At 39.4% G+C, this 16,944-nt stretch overlaps 1 protein-coding gene across 1 annotated transcript in view; it reads right to left on the bottom strand.

Annotated features, from left to right (window-relative positions):
• The window catches only part of LOC102928212 (paired immunoglobulin-like receptor B), a 65,154-nt gene that overhangs the window by 26,088 nt on the left and 22,122 nt on the right, over nt 1-16,944 (bottom strand). The gene's annotated exons all lie outside the window — the stretch shown is intronic.

The following is a 16,944-nucleotide window of genomic DNA, read 5'->3' as shown; positions in this document are numbered from 1 at the left end:
ACTTCTCTTCTTTGTGGTTTACTGCTGTGGCTTTATCTATTGCCTGTGTTTTCGAGTGTGTATCTGACTTCCTTTGGTTGGAATTTTCCTTCTAGTGCTTTCTGTAGGGCTGGGTTTGTGGATAAGTATTGTTTAAATCTGGCTTTTTCTTGGAATGTCTTGTTCATTCCATTTGTGATGATTGAAAATTTTGCTGGGTTTATTAGTCTGGGCTGGAATCCATAGTCTCTTTGTGTCTACATTACATCTGTCCAGGTCCTTCTGGCTTTCAAAGTCTCCATTGAGAAGTCAGGTGTTATTCTGATTGGTTTGCCTTTATAATTCACTTGGCCTTTTTCCTTTGCTGCTCTTAATATTATTTCTTTATTCTGTACATTTATTTATTTAATTATTATGTGGCAAGGGGACTTTATTGGGGTTTCTAGTCTGTTTAGTGTTCTATAGGCTTCTTGTATCTTCATAGGTATTTCCTTCTTTAAGTTGGGAAAGTTTTCTTCTATGATTTTGTTGAATATATTTTCTGTGCCTTTGAGTTGGTATTCTTCTCCTTCTTCTATCCCTATTATTTGTAGGTTTGGTCTTTCCATGGTGTCCCGAATTTCTTGGACATTTTGGTTCATGACTTTGTTGGCTTTATTGTTTTCTTTGACTGATGAATCTGTTTCTTCTATTGTATCTTCAATGCCAGAGATCCTCTCTTCCATCTCTTGCATTCTGTTGGTTATACTTGCAATGAAGTTCCTGTTCATTTACTCAGATTTTCTATTTCCAGCCTTCCCTCTGTTTGTGTCTTCTTCATTTTTTCTATTTCCCTTTTCAAGTCTTGGACTGTTTCCTTCATTTGTTTCATTGCTTTTTCATGATTTTCTTTCAGTACTTTATTGTTTTCTCCCAGGACTTTATTGTTTTCTTCTAATTTGTTTGCCATTTTCTCTGGTTGTTTATAGCGTTGTTCCCATTTTTTTTTCTTTTCCTCTACCCAAGCCTCTACCTTCTTCATGATGTAATTCATAAGGCTGTTTTCTTCTGCTTCTTCCAATTTTTGATGTTCAGGTCTAGATGTTGGAGGCAGGCTAGGTTCTGGTGATGCTGTATTGCTCTTCATTTTGTTGTATGTACTTCTGCCATGATGTCTGCTCATCTCCTTGTGGTTTGTTCTTGGTCTTATGAGTGTACTTGGTTCAGACAGAGTTGGCAGATTCAGGAAGTCTCTCTCTCTCTTGTCCAGATGGGAGCTCTTTTGTCCAAATTGGAACTCTGTGGCAGGATGGAAGCTCGGAGTTCCCTTCTGGACAAGAGTGCCCATCCTGCCCCGGATTTCCTGTCTAGATATTTCCTCCTTTTCTAACAAGAAAGTTCCTTTCCTTTTCTCTTTTCTATTGGGAAAATTTTCTTTTTCTTTCTTTTTTTTTGAATCTTTAGTTGTCTTGCCCTTTCTTAACCCTATTTGCACCCATGACAATTCATTCTTACCTTTTCTTTTTTTCTTTAAGATACTGGCCAGCCTTCCAAGAGTGTCCATCAGCTTTTCCTTTCTTTCTCAGATCTCAGTAAGAACCTCAATTTGTTGCAGTAACACCCGCTCTACCATCACCCATTCACCATGTCCAAGGGAGGGGCGGTGGATTAAAAAATAACAGACAAGAGACAGGGAGTCATTCACCACAGCAGAATGCCAAATGCCAAATGCCATTTATTGAAGGAGGGAGGAAACCTTAAATACAGGCTTACAGCACAATGGAGGATCCCTGGAGGGCAGAAGTTCCCTACCCAATGCTCTACATTCTTGCATCTAAGCTGTTTACACCAAATGCAGGATATATGAACAAAGAATCTCCAGTGAGCATTCAGTAAGAAGGAAACCAGCAGGGAATCAGCATAGGGAAGACATCTGGTCAAGGTCATAAGCAAGGCAGCAGCCACTCACAGTGGAGGGCCAGGGCCCACAGCTTAAAGAAGGGCAAAGGATTCCAGACATCTCTGAGGACTGAAGAAAATCACTCTCACTGTAAGAGGACTCCAGGATTGGCAGGAGTCATGGGAAACTTCCCTTTTGGGGAACAATAGTATTGCAATTTTTAAAATGTCCGTTAAAAGGAAATTGAGTCATAGGGAAGAAAAAAACAGCTCACAGGGCTTTTGTTATTAATTAAACAGCACTGCCATTAATTTCAGGCAACCTCTCATGTTCAGTTATAACAGAAGATATGGAAGCAAGTATTGTAAACTTTGAGGAGAGCTCTTTAGGAAGAAGAATCAATACTACGCTATAGTAGAGCTTGAAGTCAGGGATGGTGATGCTTCCTGAAGTTGCTTTATTGTATAGGATTGTTTGAGCCATCCTCAGGTTGTTTTTTATTGTTGTTGTTTTGTGTTGTTTTTCCATATGAAGTTGGATATTGTTCTTTTGAGGTACGCTTCCTAAATATAACACCAATAGCGCAAACACTGAAAGCAACAATCAATAAATGGAAGCTCCTGAAACTGAGAAGATTCTGTAAGGGAAAAGACATGATAAATATGGCAAAATGGCAGCCTACAGAATAGGCAAAGTTCTTTACCAACCCCACATCCGACAGAGGGTTGACATCAAAATACATAAAGAACTCACAAAACTAGACATCAAAATACCAAACAATCAAATAAAAAAAATGGGCTAAAGATCTAGACAGAAAATTCTCTTCAAAAGAATCCCAAATGGCTGAAAGACATTTAAGGAATTGTTCAACATCCTCAGTAACCAGGGAAATGAAAATAAAAGGACTCTGAAATACTATCTTACAAATGTCAGAATGGTTAAGATGAAAAACACTGAAGACAGCTTATGTTGGAGAAGACGTGGAGTCAGGGGAACACTCCTACACTACTAGGGAGAGTGTAAAATTGTACAGCTACTTTGGAAATTGGTATGGTAACTTCTCAGAAAATTGGTTATCAATATACCTCAAGACCCAAGGGTACAACGTTTGGTCATATATCCATGGCATGCTCAATCATACCAGAAGAACATTTGCTCAACAATTTTCATAGCAGTAAGATTCATAATAGCCAGAACCTGGCAACAACCTAGATGATCCTCAATCAAAGAATGAATGAAGAAAATATGGTATATATACACAGTCGAGTATTACTCAGCTGTAAATAAATAATGACATCATGAAATTTGCAGGCAAATAGATGGAACTAGAAAATATCATCCTGAATGAGGTAACCCATATTCACAAAGACAAACATTATATGTACTCACTCATAAATGGATACTAGAGGTAAAGATAAAGATAACTAGACTATATCTCACAGTTCCAAAGAAGCTAACTAAGAAGGAGGACTCTATGAGGTATGCATGGGTCATCCTGGGAAGGGGAAATAGATGAAATATCCTGAGTAAACTGGGGGTCAGGAGGACAATAGAGAGTAGGGGGTAAAAAAAGAAGGAATGTGATGGTTGAGCTGGGGGAGGGATGGAGTGGGAAAGGAATGAAAAGAGATATCCTGAAGGAGGGAGACATTATTGGGTTAGGGAGAAACCTGGTGCTAGGAAAATTCCCAGGAATCCACAAGGATGACCCCAGTATAGACCACTAGCAATAGTGGAGATGGTGCCTGTACTGGCCTACCCTGGTTTATCAGATTGGTGAATACCCTAACTGTCATCATAGAGACTTAATTGAGTAACTGATGGAAGCAGATGCAGACATCCACAGCCAAACACCAGGCTGAGCTCTAGAGTTCAGATGATGAGAGGGAGGAGTGAATTTATGAGCAACCTGGTCAGGATCATGATGAGGAAATCTACAGAGAGAACTGAAACCAGCTTGTGGAACTCATGAACTTTAGTTCTGCAGCTGTGGTGCCTGCATAGAACAGGACTAGACCCTCTGCACATGGGACACAGTTGTGTAGCTTGGTCTATTTGAGGGGCCCCTGGCAGTGGAATCAGTATCTATTGGTGGTGCATGATGTGGCTTTTTGGGCCCCAATACCTAGGGTGAGATGCCTCACTCAGTACTGATGTAGGAGGGAGGGACTTGATCCTGGCTCTACTGAATGTACCAGGCTTTGCCTTTGGAAGCCTTACCCTTTTGGAGGAGGGGATGGAGTAGATCAAGGGTGAAAGCTGTGGGAGAGTGGGAAGGAATGAGTGAGGGATCTATGGTTGGTATGTAAAATGAATAAAAATTTTTCTTAAATAATTAATCAATTTAGTCATCAGGGAAATGCAAATAAAAATGACTCTCAGATACCATCTTACACCTGTCAAAATGACTAAGATCAAAAACACTGAAGACAGCTTAGGTTGTAGAGGATGTGGAGCAAGGGGAACACTCCTCTACTGTTGGTGCTAATGCAAGTTTGTACAGAAACTTTAGAAATCAGTATGGCGATGTCTCAGAAAATTGGAACTCAATCTCTCTCAATACCCAGCTATACCACTCTTGGGCAAATACCCAAGGAATGCTCAATCATACCACAAGGGCACATGCTCAACTATGTTCATTTCACCATTATTTGTAATATCCAGAACCTGGAAACAACCTAGATGCCCCTCAACTGAAGAATGGAAAAAGAAAATGTGATACACACACACACACACACACACACACACACACACACACACACACACACACAATGGAGTACTAAACAGTGGAGAAAAACAATGACATCATGAGGTTTGCAGGCAAATGGATGGACTTAGAAAATATCATCCTGGGTGAGGTAACCTAGACTCAGAAATACAAACATGGTATGTACTCACTCATAAGTGGACACTAGATGGAAAGCAAATGATAACTAGATTACAACCCACAGCTCCAGCGAGGCTAGCTAGTAAGTAGGACCTCAGGAAAGACACAGGGACGGCCCAGTGATGGAGAAATGAATGAGATCTACATGAGCAAACTGAGGAAGATGGGGAGAGGTAATGGAGTCAAGTGATATGGGAATGAGAGTTTAGGTGAGAGGGAGGTCCTAGCTGGATCAGGATCAGAGTGGGAGAACAAGGAAAGAGATACCATGATAAATGAAGGCACCATGGGAATAGGGAGAAACAGAGTGCTAGGGAGGTCCCCAGAAATCCACAAAGATAACTCCACCATGGACTGCTGGCTATGGATGAGAGGGTCCCTGAGCTGACTTACTCTGTTGATCAAATGCCTGAATATCCCACCTGTCATCATAGAACCCTCATCCAGTGACTAATGGAATCAGATGCAGAGATCCATGGCTGGGTCCCAGGCAGAGCTCCAGGAGTCCAATTGACAAGAGAGAGGAGGGATTTATGAGCCATAGATATTGATACCATGATTTCAAAAATTACAGAGACAACTAGCCAAAGTAGTAGAAACACATGAACTGTGGACCAGTAGCTGAGGAGCCCCTATGGTACTGGACTAGGTACTCTGGCCAAGCAATACAGTAGTTTAGCTTGAACTGTATAGGGGGTCCCCAGGCATTTGGACAAGGTCCTGTTTCTAGTTCATGAGCTGGCTTTTTGGACCTAGTGCCTATGCTGAGACACTTTATGCAGCCTTAGTGGAGGGAGGAGTGCCATGGACCTGCCTCAACTGAATATACCAGGCTCTGCTGACTTCCCATATGAGACCTTACCTTGGAGGAGGTGTGAATAAGGTGTGGGTTGTGGGGGAAGGCTGGGGTGTGGTAGGAGGGAGGACAGGGGAATCTGTGGTTGATATGTAGAATGAATAGAAAATATCTTATTAAAAAAAGAATGAAGTTGTATGAGGAAAAATATTAAATAAAAATTAATTTAGGCAAATTGTTTCTTTATAATGAAATAAACTTGTGTAGTGAATGTTGCGGTGATGTTTTATTTGTGCTGAAATGTGGTGATATTTTATTTGTATGTTAATAAAGTTTGCCTGGAAACGCTTGGCTCCGTCTGGGAGGGGGGACTGGACCTGCCTGGACTGAGTCTATCAGGTCGATCCCGGTCCTCGGGGGAGACCTTGATCTGGAGGAGGTGGGAATGGGGGGTGGGTTGGGGGGAGGGGGGGTGGGGGGAGAGCATGGGAATCTGTGGCTATTATGTGGAACTGAATGGTGATGTAAAATAAAAAATAAAAAAACTACAAATAAAAGAAATGAAAAAAAAAAGTTTGCCTGGAAATCAGAGGTAATAGCCAGCCATAAACAGAAGTCATGCAGTGGTAGTACATGCCTTTAATCCAATCACATGGCAGGCAGAGTCTCTGTGTATTCAACTACACAGCCAAGTGTGGTAAAACATACCTTTAATTCCAGTACCAACCACAGAGACCTGGACTTCTGTACAGAGAGGCAATGATGAGGGTATGAGGTGGCTGGGCAAAGAGCCAATGAGAAGGCAGAACATCAAGGCAATAAAGGCACAGGTTAGAGAGGAAGAAGCTGGTTCTCACTGGGGAAGCTACAGTGGCATGGTGAGTAAGGTTAGCTGTTGGCTACCACTATTTCTCTGATGTCTATGGCTTTCACCCCTGTATTTGGCTCTGTGTTTCTTATTTAATAAGACTGTGTAGAAATTCGTGTATAGAATGTCTTATAAAAAGGAGATATATACTGTTAAAAAGTTGATCTTTATGTAATTTAATTTCAAATGATCTGATGCCATTGCAGAGTGAGGAGTCACTTAAACCTGTATCTAAAGTAGAACAAGGAAGTAAAAGGAAGACATTGAGGCTGGAAATTGTCAGTCAGATGAAGAGAACTTTCCTTCACAGGATGATAGGAAGGAAGGCTGTTTCAGAGGATATTGAAATTGAGAAAGACAAGACTGTGGAGATGACTCTCCTCCTCCTCCATCAGATGAAACACTCAGAAATAAGAACGGCTGAAAGGATAACTGCATATTTATAACTACAAGAGCATCTGAAACAAAGAATAAAAAAGGGAAAAACGAAACTTCCCAGTGGAGGAATGGTAAAGAAGGGAGATAAAAAAAGAAATCTTCCCAGTATCATGAAGGACAGGAGAAAGAATTAAAAGAAAAAAATATTCCCTATAGGAAATGGGGAAAGAAAAGGAATTTTCCTTCTAGGAAAAAGGGAAAAATTATGGAACTATGGTACCAACTTATGATGGATTTCAGGAATGTTTGCCTAAGGTTATAAGAACACCCCCACAGGTGTCCCCAGGAACTATAAAGCAAATGCTTACAAATAATCATTATCCTCAAGGATTATTGGATTCTGTCCTGATGTATCTATAACATCACAAGAATCCTGGGATACCATGTGGCCTTTACACAAATGCACCACTCAATTTAGGCATTGAAACCTTATCTGAAGTAAAACAGAGTGTAGAGTGTATTAAATGCATAGGACCAGAAGGACAGGAATGGATATTAAGGTCTTATATGACTGATATAGCCATGAATTTATGAGGAAGAGACTTGTTACAACAATGGGGAGCTCAAATTAATATTATTACAGTTTCAGAAACAGCTCACAAATTGATGTTTAGTGTAGGATATATTCCTGGAAAGAGCATCAGGTAGAAATTTAAGGGAAGGTCACAGGCTATGCAGGTTGTACAAAAGCAGGATAGGACAGGAATTGGCTGTCTAAATTTCAATAGGGGCCAATGCCCAAAGCCCAACTGTTCTACTTTTAAAAATGGCTAACTAAGAAGCCTGTATGGATAGAGCAGTAACCCTTAAACAAAAAAATTACAGGCACTTGAACAACTAGAAAATACCAGTTAGATGCTAAGCACTTAGAGGAAACAACTAGTCCTTGGAATTCTCCTGTGTTTCTTATAAAAATTAAATCTGGAAAATGGAGAGTGTCAATTGACTTAAAAACAGCAATAAATAAGATAATACAACTCATGGGAACATTGTAGCCTGGAATTCCATTACCTCCTTTATTACCTAAAGACTGGCCTATTATATTTATTGATCTACAAGACTGCTTCTTTACTATTCCTTTACAAGAGCATTAGAGAAAATTTGCTTTTACAGTTCCTAGTTATAATAATGCTCAACCAGTAAGGAATTTCATTGCAATGTCTTACCTCAGGGTGTGTTAAATTGCCTGAAGTTATGTCAATATTTTGTAAATCAACCACTGGAAGTGGTATGTAAACAATTTCCTCAATCTATTATTTATCTTCATATGAATGATATTTTATTGGCTGCTTCTGATACAGATAGATACCTTAGAAGAAATGTATAATGTGGTACAGAAATTTTGACCCTATTGGGGATTACAAATTTCTCCTGAAAATAATACAAAGAGGAGGTTGTTTTACTTATTTAGGTTATAAATTAAGTAACCTGAGAATTCAGCTGCAAAAGGTACAGATTAGGAGAGATCATTTACACACTCAAATATTTTTCAAAAATTATTGGGTGATATTAGTTGGCTGCATCGTACCACTGGATTGTATACTCAAAAATTAAGTAATTTATTTCAAATTTTGCAGAGTGACTCATATTCAAACAGCCCAAGATAATTAACAGCTTAGGATGAAAGGGAATTAGTTTAAGTAGAACAAAGTATATAAAATGCCTATGTGGATCTGATTAGATCTCACAAATAGGGGTATTTTTGTAGTTTTACCTTCTATGCATTTCTCTACTGAACTTACTATGCAAAGGGAAGATAATATTTTAGAATGAATATTTTTAGCACACAAACAGTAAAAGATAGATAGATATAACTCTCTGAATTCTTCATAAAGGGCACAGCAAAATTTCAGTTGTCAGTAATAGACCCAGCTGAGATTTTAGTACCCTATACTAGTGCTGAAATTGTGCAGTTGTGGACAATTAATGGCAATTATCAGAAAGCTTGTAGTAATTTATCAGGAGAAATTAACAAGGATTACCTACAACATAAGCAACTACAAGATATAAAAAAGAAAGGCGTGGATTCTTCCTGCATGGTGAAAGAGCACCAATACTCAGCTCTTAAATCCTACACTGATGCAAATAAATTAGGAATGGCTGCTTATAAATCAGGGAACAACAGTAAGATTGTTCAAGCCCCTTATGTTTCAGTTCAAAAATCAGAGTTTTATGCCATTATGATGGTTTTTTTATACAGTAATGAATCTCTTAATTTAATTACTGATTCTCAATATACAGAATGGGTTGTATTGTATATAAAAACTGCTGTACTTATTCCTGATTATTCAGAATTAACTTTAATATTTGTACAATTACAACAAGCAATTTAAGAAAGGAATCACTCAGTTAGACAGGGGTCTGATCTCCAAATATATAAAGAACTCAAGAAGATAGACTTCAAAATACTGGTCATTCCAATGAAAAAAATGGGCTACGGAGCTTAACAGAGAATTCTCAACATAGGAATCTCAAATGGCTGAAAGGCATTTAAGGAATTTCTCCACATCCTTAGTCATCAGGGAAATGCAAATGCAAAAAGATTTTTGGTCTTTCAGATGTAATTAAAGTGCTATTTTCTGCTCTCATCATTTACACATAGAAAACATATTAAGCCTAAACTGTAAATGTTATCAAATCAAGAGTGAAAAAGAGAACTGAAAATTAAAGTTTCCAAAATGCAGAAGGTCCAGTGTTCAAGCCAAGAACTGGTTACATTGTGCCATACTGGATTCTACCATCAAGAAGGATCACTGCAGGGAGATTGCCTCCTTCCTTGATGGGTGCTGCAGTGTCAGAGCTCCAAGAGAGTGTTAGTAGCTGTGTAGCACCCATGCTCAATATGAAGATGGGTACTGGGATAGCTCACATTACTGCGTTGTGCCTACAGTGACTCTAAAATACATTCATTTAATTTCATCCACAGGTACATGTCTGATATGTTGGCATCAGCATCAGTGTGAAATCCATTCCTGCCAGAATAGGAGCCAGTAGCCCATATACATAATCCAAGGTGATATCTCCATTTTAAGCTCTACTAACTGACAACAAAAATAGCAATCCTTACATGTTTTTCCCTACTATATGAATCAGTTCACATTATATTTCTATAACATAATGATTAACCCATTGTCATTATAAAAATATCTAGTTATCTTAGCTGATAATTTGGCAAGATATAAGTACAACATCAGGCATCCACACAACTCATCTTCTGATGAGAATGCTGTTTGTTGTGTTGCAAAATTCTAGAGGAGATGAAAGGAAATACCCAGGGACAGAGAGAAAAACTGCATTGTGTTTATTGAATTTTGTACTGACATACTCCAGTAAGAATTCATCATGGTTTCATGGAGCTACAGTAGTAATTATGAGGGTGATATTCAAATATATGGGATGTTCTTGATTTGGATGTGACCTTAAAGATCTCTCCAGCATACATATCCACACTTGGATGCCAGATTTATGCAAATTAACACAAATTGGCAGGACAGTTGTATGAAACTACTCCTGTGAAGCTGTGAACAAACATAAATATTCATGTGAGATAAGCAACTGATGACAGATAAAAGTGAGTATAACTGTTATAATTTGGAAATATTGAGCAATGGTCTTAGCAGTTTGGAGCCAAGGGGCCCAATGTCAGGTGAGAGAGACACACACCATGCAGACAGTGTTGCTGTAGCAGATTTATTGGAATGGGAGAGAAGAGCTGGAGAGATAAGTGGAAGAAATAAAGAAGGGAGAGAAATAGAGGAAGAGACAAAAAAAGGAGGAAGGAAGGAGATGCAGAGGTGGTCTCAAGGGAAGAGAGAGAGGGGAGGGATTTTCTTTTAAAGGAGACTTAGCAAATGCACAACACTTTGCATGGGATGATATTGTCAGTACCTTGAGTAGGCCAAAGTAGGGGTCACATACAGTGGGATGTGTGAGTGAAGAAGCATTCAGTTAGCTGCTATCCTAGAGACCTCAGAAACATGTTTTATTGAGGGGGCAGAGAACGCAGGTTGCTAGGAAAGAAAAATAGATTTTTAACACCAGCCCTATGAATAGGGCTAGTCATGGGAAAGGTGATGTGGCTACCAGAAAAAATGAAAGGAAGGTGTGCCCTAGTTGTACAGAAGAAGCAAGGGTAGATGAGTAAAACACAAGAGCAGATATTCTCTTCATTTGAACATCTTGGAATACCAGGTTCCAGTTGCTGGGTTCATGCCTTCTTGAGCATAGAGAGGTGGTACCAGCAGTGAAGTCCCAGAAACTTGGGAAATGGCATGCCAAATTGAGGGATGATGTGTTCTTCAGGAGTACCCGAGCTATCACATCTGCTATTTCTTTGGAGGTAGGAAATGCCTCTATTTATCCTGTAAAAATGTTAACAAGTTCAGATAATGAATTTTTATGAGTGGGCATGGAAGTGAAGCCAACCTGCCAGTATTTTCCTGGTTGAGATTTTCAGAGCTGAATCTGGTATAGGGGCTGGTGTATCTTGAAGACCCCTTTGTAGGTTGGCCTTGACATGAGTCTGGCAGGAGGGGAGGACATGTGCAGGAACCTGTAGGTGTCTCTAAAACAACTGGGATAGATTTATATCCTGGTGTCATAGCAAAATGCCTGACATTAAAGGACTCCTGAAAATTGTTTATAATCAGTGCTCTATCAGTTTGTCAAAACCGCATATATCAATGCTAAGACTTTGAACCTCTGAAGTTACAACTGAAACCAGTTTATCCAGTACCATGAAGTCTGTGAATAAGGCACACCTGTCTCTAGTCTGAACAAGAAATTTACTAATGAGCTTCCAAGGTGCTACTTGTAGCCTTGCAGTTGGGGGAATGCTGTAAAAGTGGCAAGTCTATTGATACCCTGGTCATCACACACCATCAGATCTGAGAAGGATAAGTAAATGAGCTGAAGTGAGACATCTTTACAGCTACCTAGGCAGTCCCCAGTCTCTGTGGTCATTAGGGGAACAAGTGTCAAAATCTGCACTTCCTCAGCATTCCCTCCCAATTCTGACAGATTTTTGTAGAGTAGGAATTTGGGGAGATCACCCCCCACCCCCATCTTGGCAGAGTAGGACAATCAATCCCTTTTTGGTCCTCTTATTAACAGTTTGGATAGAATCTCAGCAGCAGTTTAAGGTGAAAAGCAGCTTTTCACAGTGTGGCTGGTTTTGCTACACTTGAAGAAAGCCACCAGGTAAAAGTTCTTCTGTGGTCATCCATCTTCTTGGAGAAGATACAGGATGCTGTCAGGAGCTGGTGTGTCTCTCTATCATAAAAAGCTGTTCCTAAAATATATAAGGCAAAACCATGCTTTAACATTGCAACCAATTTAGTTTCATATCAGTGGGCTTATTCCTAAGTAACAAAATCTGACTACCAGCAAGATTCATAATTGTATATGAGTGCAGAGGTGCAGCTTTAATATTTCTGGAAACCAGCATTGTTTTATATCTTATCTTATATAAACCTTGTTTTTAGAACAGGAAAGGATTTATCATATAGAAATCTATCTAATTCAAAATAATGTGGACATCTGATGTCTCCAGGTGGGCCCCTCTCCATGTGCTCACCTTTACTAAAGATAGTGGTGAGGTCATATGACCTATCTGTCTTTGACCTTAGCCAAGACAGCAACTGCCCACATGATCACCCTCATGATGGTGTTTTCCAGAGCAATTTAAATCCGTAGAAATTCATCAAGGACTGATGAGGACGCACAGACTGGCCAGTGGATCGTCACCCAAAGGTTCTTGAAGAGGAAGAATCAATGGGATGCAATTTCTAGCATTCCAAAAATTTAGAGAGGACCTATGAGGTTTGAACCCCTAGAGAGAGAAACGTGGTTTGTCTAGTACAAGAGCTTAGGGCAGCAAAGAGGTAACAAACCACTGTCAAGATGAATCCTCACTTGTGGGAAATGGACAGAGGTGGAGAAAGGGGTCTTACCAATCATGCTGGTGTTGATTGAATTGGCCAGCGATTTTGTGATTGGAAAAGTGAAGCTGTTGAATGTTCCAGGGTACTGGCATGCCTCCGACTACCAGCAGGCCGGAGAGGGAGCCAGGAGGGCCTGCTCAGTTTTTATAGCTCCAAATATAATTTAGAAATGGCAGGTGGTGGTCTTGGCAGGCTGGATTCAAGGGGCCCCACAGTGGGTGAGAAAGAAACACATGATGCAGACAGCGCTCATGTTGAAGATTTATTGGAAGAGGGAAGAGAAGAGCTGGGGAGAGAAGAAGAACAAGAAAAGAAGTGAGAAGAGAAGAAGAGATGGGAAATGGGAAAGAAAGGGGAGTTTAGATGTGGCTTTGTGGGTGGAGAACAGGGTGGAGGGGTTTACCCTTAAAGGGGACTTAGCAAATGAACAATTGGGCTACAAAGAAGACATCAGGACCCTGAGTAGACCAAAGTACTGCCTGCTTACCAGCTAGGTACCCAAGGGTCTGGCCAGGTAATGTCTAAATGCTAACAAAAACACCAAAGTCCAACTTGAGAAACCAATGATTTTTAAAGGATTATTTACGGAAATGTGAGTTAGAGGTTGTTTACAGGAAGGAAAATGACTCAAGGACAACTACTGACTGACCACATCCTAGCCCAGAATAGTTACAGATCGTGATGACCTTTATAGCCCAGAGCAACTGGCAGGTATCTCAACAGGTTGGAGAGTATTTTTTCTAGTCATCACAGCTCTCATGAACAGTGACAGGAACAACTCAGAATAAAATTGTTTGTAGTTAATGTCAGAACTAATAGTGGACATGTAAGAGCTAAAGAGGACTACACTCTTCCTGAGTTGACTATGATGTCAACAGGATCATTACAGTATAGAATGTCCTAGGAAAAGGAGGTTTGGGTAAACTTTCACAAGACCTAGCTGACCCATAGAAGGAAACTCGTGCTATTCTTGGTTGGGGTTGTCCTTTAGTTCCTCAGAGTTTTGTTCCTCTGAATTCCTTGTTGCTAGACAAGGCAACTCCTCCTACTCACATCTCTGCATCTAAACTTTAAGACTTCTCCTTGGACAACCCTGTTCTCCTGATCTTAAATATTCATACAATACTGCAGATTCTGCCTCAATGATCCAGGCAGTGATGCTCACTGGAGGAATGTCACTACCTTCTATTTAAGAATAGAAGATAATACTTACAACTCTTCAACCTCAAGCAGGTCTTAATCACCTTGCTCCCTCACTTGGGCTCAGATGATGTTGATGTCCTTTATTGCAGAATTACTGTGGGAACACACCATTCTGATAACATGGAGGAATTTTAAAATCTGGATTTTAGATTCATGGCTAGGCCCTGGGTGAAGCTTCGGGAGTCTAATTAGTGAGAAAAAGGAGGGTTTATATGAGCGAGAATTGTTGAAACCAAGGTTGGATAAAGCACAGGGACAAATAGCCAAACGAATGGAAACACATGAACTATGAACCAAAGGCTGAGGGGCCCCCAACTGGATCAGGCCCTCTGAATAGGTAAGACAGTTGATTGGCTTGATCTGTTTTGGAGGCATCTAGGCAGTGGTACCAGGTCTGTGCTCATTACATGAGTTGGCTGTTTGAAACCTGGGGCTTATGCAGAATGCTTGGCTCAGTCTGGGAGGAGGGGCCTGGACCTGCCTGGACTGAGTCTTCCAGGTAGATCAGTCCTTGGGGGAGGCTTTGCCCTGGAGGAGGTGCAAATAGGGGTGGGCTGGGGGAAGGGGAGGGGGACAAGGGGAGGGAGAACAAGGGAATCTGTGGCTGATATGTAGAATTGAATGGTATTGTAAAATAAAATAAAAGGAAAAAAAGAAATATAATAAAAATCCTTGAAGTACACAAGTATTGATATAGAACTACTATTAATCAAAACTGCCTGCTTTGTTTTCAATTAAAAAAAAAGAAGTTTCAGAGACAGGTATTGAGGTAGATTGAATGTTATTGGCCCCCATTGGCTCATAGGGAGTGGCAATATTAGGGGCTGTGGCCTTGTTGGTGTAGGTGCGGCATTGGTGGAGGAAGTTTTTTTCAGTTCACTTCCTGATGCCTTAGGATCCAGATGTACAACTCTTATATTATAATAAGCAAAAAACTGTTTCATTTTAACAGAGACATATGTTGGAGCATTGTCAGTTTTGATTTGTGCAGGTATGCCCATGATGGCCATAACTTTTAGCAAATAAGTGATTACATAATCAGCTTTTCCAGAACTCAAAGCAGTTGCCCATTGAAATCCTGAATAAGTATGGATGGTGTGGTGTACATATTTCAATTTTCCAAATTCTGCAAAGTGAAACACATCCATCTGCCAGATTTCATTCCTCTGAGTACCCTTTGGGTTACATCCTGCTGGTAATGGCGTTTGATTGTAGAAGGAACAAGTAGGACATTTCTTTACTATTTCCTTGGCTTGTTGCCAGGTTATGGAAAATCCTTTTTTAAACCTTTACTATTGACATGGTGTTTTTTATAAAATTCTGAGGCCTCCAGCACATTTCCTATCAATAATTTATCAATCTCATGATTGCCTTGTGCTAGAGTTCCTGGCAGACAAGTATGGGATCGAATGTGAGTTATATATAAAGGATGACTCCTTTTCCTGATTGTATCTTGTAATTGAATAAATAGTGAAGATAATTCTGAAGTATCAGGGATAAATTCTGCAGTCTCAATATGTAATACTATTCTTTCAGCATACTGAGAGTCAGTTACTATGTTGAGAGGTTCTGAAAAATCCATTAATACCAACAGAATAGCATACAATTCTGATTTTTGAACTGAATTATAAGGACTTTGAACCACTTTACTTAAATTTTCTGATTTGTAACCTGACTTTCCTTGTTTGTTGGCATCTGTATAAAATGTATGAACTCCAGATAGGGGTTTTCCCCATACAATTCGAGGCAAGATTCAATCAGGTCTCTTTATAAGATCAATTCTATCACTTTTGGGATATTTACTGTTAATTTCTCCCAAAAATTACTGCAAGCTCTTTTTCACAGTTCACTTTCTGTCCATAATTTTTCAATGTCCTCCTTAGTTAAAGGTATGACAATTTCTGCTGGGTCTATTCCTGCTAATTGACAAAGTTTCAGTTTTCCTTTCCAAATCAAGTCAGAGATTTTTTCCACATGTTTTAATTTTTTATTTGGTTTATTTGGTAAAAATATCCATTCCAATATAATATCTTCCATCTGCATTAATATTCCAGTAGGAGAATGCCTAGAAGGTAAAATAACTAAAATGCAATCCAGCTTTGATTCAATATGATCCATGTGCCCTTTATGTACTTTCTTTTCTACCAAGGCCAATTCTTTCTCAGCTTCAGGTGATAATTCTCTTGGACTATTTAAGTCCTTGTCACCTTCTAAGGTTTTGAACAAATTAGTCAGTCCATCATTTTTCACACCAAAAATAGTTCATAGATAAGAACTATCTCCAAATAATCTTTGAAAGTCATTAAGAGTCTATAGTCTATCTCTCCTAATTTGCACCTTTTGGGGTCTAATGTTTTGTAGCTCTATTTTATATCCTAAATAATTAATAGAATCTCCTCTTTGTATCTTTTCAGGAGCAATTTGTAATCCCAAGCAAGGCAAAATTTTCTTTACTTCTTCAAACATTCTTTCTAAATCTGCATTTGAGATAGCTAGTAAAATATCATCTATATAATGATAAATTATAGATTTAGGAATTTTTTAACATACCACTTCCAATGGCTGTTGTATAAAATATTGTCCCAGAGTTGGGCTATTCAACATTCCCTGTGGGAGGACCCTCCATTGAAATCTTTTAACCAGTTGAAAATTATTATAAGTAGGCACTGTGAAAGCAAATCTTTCTTTGTCTTTTTTCTTGTAAGGGTATTGAAAAGAAACAGTCTTTTAAATCAATAACTATGAGAGGCCATCCTTTTGGTCACAGAGTAGGCAAAGGAATCCCACATTGTAGAGAGCCCATTGGCTGAATTACTTTGTTAATTGCTCTAAGGTCTGTTACCATTCTCCATTTACCAGATTTCTTTTTAATAACAAATACAGGAGAATTCCAAGGGCTGGTTGATTTTTCAATATGATGAGCATTTAACTGTTCTTCTACCAGCTCTTCTA

The sequence above is a fragment of the Peromyscus maniculatus genome, chromosome 1, assembly GCF_049852395.1.
Source record: "Peromyscus maniculatus bairdii isolate BWxNUB_F1_BW_parent chromosome 1, HU_Pman_BW_mat_3.1, whole genome shotgun sequence".
Lineage (NCBI taxonomy): Eukaryota > Metazoa > Chordata > Mammalia > Rodentia > Cricetidae > Peromyscus > Peromyscus maniculatus.
Note: the sequence above shows the minus strand (reverse complement) of the source record. Positions and strands in the feature narration are given on the sequence as shown.